The sequence below is a fragment of the Artemia sp. Qi Xiang Cuo genome, chromosome 15 (assembly GCF_049724085.1).
Source record: "Artemia sp. Qi Xiang Cuo chromosome 15, ASM4972408v1, whole genome shotgun sequence".
Lineage (NCBI taxonomy): Eukaryota > Metazoa > Arthropoda > Branchiopoda > Anostraca > Artemiidae > Artemia > Artemia sp. Qi Xiang Cuo.
In genome coordinates this window covers 20,389,525-20,392,577 of record NC_142808.1, presented here as the reverse complement: position 1 = coordinate 20,392,577, position 3,053 = coordinate 20,389,525, and positions in this window count along the sequence as shown.

Below are 3,053 nucleotides of genomic sequence, written 5' to 3'. Positions count from 1 at the left end.
ATTCTCTTGATTTTTCAAAGTTCATTTTTAATTTCTTTCCTTGAAATGCAAGAGTTGGAATATTTCAGTAGTGTTTTGTCATGGTATACCTTGCCACAGTTACATTCTCTTGATTTTTCAAAGTTCATTTTTGGATTTCTTTCGTTGAAATGCAAGAGTTGGAATATTTCAGTTGTGTTTTGTCATGGTTTACCTTGTCACTGTTACATTCTCATGATTTTTCAAAGTTCGTTTTGAAATTCTTTCGTGAAACGCAAGAATTGGAGTATTTCAGTAGTGTTTTGTCATGGATTACCTTCTCACAGTTACATTCTCTTGATTCTTCAAAGTTCATTTTGAATTTCTTTAGTGAAATGCAATAGTTTGAATATTTCAGTAGTGTTTTATCGTGGTTTACCTTGTCACAGTTACATTCTCTTGATTTTTCAAAGTTCATTTTTGGATTTCTTTCATTGAAATGCAAGAGTTGGAATTTGTCAGTAGTGTTTTGTAGTGGTTTACAGTTACATTCTCTTGATTTTTCAAAGTTCATTTTGGATTTATTTCCTTGAAATACAAGAGTTGGAATATTTCAGTAGTGTTTGTCGTGGTTTACCTTGTCACAATTACATTCCCTTGATTTTTCAAAGTTCATTTTGGATTTTTACATTGTCTTGATTTTTCAAAGTTCATTTTGAATTTCTTTCGTTGAAATGCAAGAGTTGGAATATTTCAGTAGTGTCTTGTCGTGGTTTACCTTGTCACAGTTACATTCTCTTGATTTTTCAACGTTCATTTTTGATTTCTTTCGTTAAAATTCAAAAGTTGGAATGTTTCAGTAGTGTTTTGTTGTGCTTTACCTTGTCACAGTTACATTTTCATGATTTTTCAAAGTTCATTTTGAATTTCTTTCATGAAAACCAAGAGTTGGAATATTTCAGTAGTGTTTTGGCATGGTTTTCCTTGCCACAGTTACATTCTCTTGATTTTTCAAAGTTCATTTTGAATTTCTTTCGTTGAAATGCAAGAGTTGGAATATTTCAGTAGTGTTTTGTTGAGCTTTACAAAGTCACAGTTACATTCTCTTGATTTTTCAAATTTCATTTTGAATTTCTTTCGTGAAATGCAAGAGTTGGAATATTTCAATAGTGTTTTGTCGTGGCTTACCTTGTTCTGGCTAGGTGGCTAGCCGTTCTGGCTAGGTGGACGCGCGCTGGGCTGAGAATCCGTGAATTCGGGTTCGATCCCTGATGTGGTCAGTTTCTTAGTTTGGGACGCGGGTCAGTGGCGTGACCCTGTAAGCTTAGCCAGAGTCAACCCAGCTCTAAATGGGTACCTGGAGAAATCTGGGGAAGGTAAACAAGAAGGGTTTGCGAAAGCATAGGTTGGCTGGCCTCCAGCCCCCCATTGCACTTCCTGACTGAAGGGCCACGAAACGGAGATAGGCACCGCCGGTTTGGACCTTAAGGGTCTAGTGCCGCATCCTTTACCTTTACCTCTTTTTACCTTACCTTGCCACAGTTACATTCTCTTAATTTTTCAAAGTTCATTTTGAATTTCTTACGTTGAAATGCAAGAGTTGGAATATTTCAGTAGTGTTTTGTTGAGCTTTACAATGTCACAGTTACATTCTCTTGATTTTTCAAAGTTCATCTTGAATTTCTTTCGTGAAATGCAAGAGTTGGAATATTTGAATAGTGTTTTGTTGTGCTTTACCGTGCCACAGTTACATTCTATGTATTTTTTCAAAGTTCATTTTGAATTTCTTTCGTTGAAATGCAAGAGTTTGAATATTTCAGTAGTGTTTTGTCGTGGTTTACCTTGTCACAGTTACATTCTCTTAATTTTTCAAAGTTCATTGTGGATTTCTTTCATTGAAATGCAAGAGTTGGAATATTTCAGTAGCATTTCGTTGTGCTTTACCTTGTCACAGTTACATCCTCTTGATTTTTCAAAGTTCATTTTGGATTTCTTTCGTTGAAATGCAAGAGTTGGATTATTTTAGTAGTGTTATTGTCGTGGTTTACCTTGTCACAGTTACATTCTCTTGATTTTTTAAAGCTCATTTTGGATTTCTTTCGTTGAAATGCAAGAAATGGAATATTTCAGTAGTGTTTTGTCGTTCTTTACCTTGGTTTACCGTTACATTCTCTTGATTTTTCAATGTTCATGTTGAATTTCTTTTGTTGAAATGCAAGAGTTGGAATTTTTCATTAGTGTTCTGTTGTGGTTTACAATCTCACATTTACATTCTCTTGATTTTTCAAAGTTTATTTTGATATTTCTTTTGTGAAATGCAAGAGTTGGAATATTTCAGTAGTTTCAATTGTCGTGGTTTACCATGTCACAGTTACATCTCTTGATTTTTTAAAGTTCATTTTGAATTTCTTTCGTTGAAATGCAAGAGTTGGAATATTTAAGTAGTGTTTTTGTCGTGGTTTACCTTTTCACAGTTACATTCTCTTGGTTTTTCAAAGTTCATTTTGAATTTCTTCCGTGAAATGCAAGAGTTTGATTATTTCAGTAGTGTTTTGTCGTGGTTTACCTTGTCACAGTTACATTCTCTTGATTTTTCAAAGTTCATTTTTAATTTCTATCGTGAAATGCAAGAGTTGGAATATTTTAGTAGTGTTTTGTCATGGTTTACATTGTCACAGTTACAATCTCTTGATTTTTCAAAGTTCATTTTGAATTTCTTTTATTGAAATGCATTAGTTAGAATATTTAAGTACTGTAATTTTCATGGTTTACCTTGTCACAGTTAAATTCTCTTGATTTTTCAAAGTTCATTTTGGATTTCTTTCATTGAAATGCATGAGTTGGAATATTTAAGTAGTGTTATTGTCGTGGTTTACCTTGTCACAGTTACATTCTCTTAATTTTTCAAAGTTGATTTTGAATTTCTTTCATTGAAATGCAAGAGTTGGAATATTATAGTAGTGTTTTGTCGTGGTTTACTTTGTCACAGTTACATTCTCTTGTTTTTTCAAAGTTCATTTTTAATTTCGTTCGTTGAAATGCAAGATTTGGAATATTTCAATAGCGTTTTGTCGTGGTTTACCTTGTCACATTTA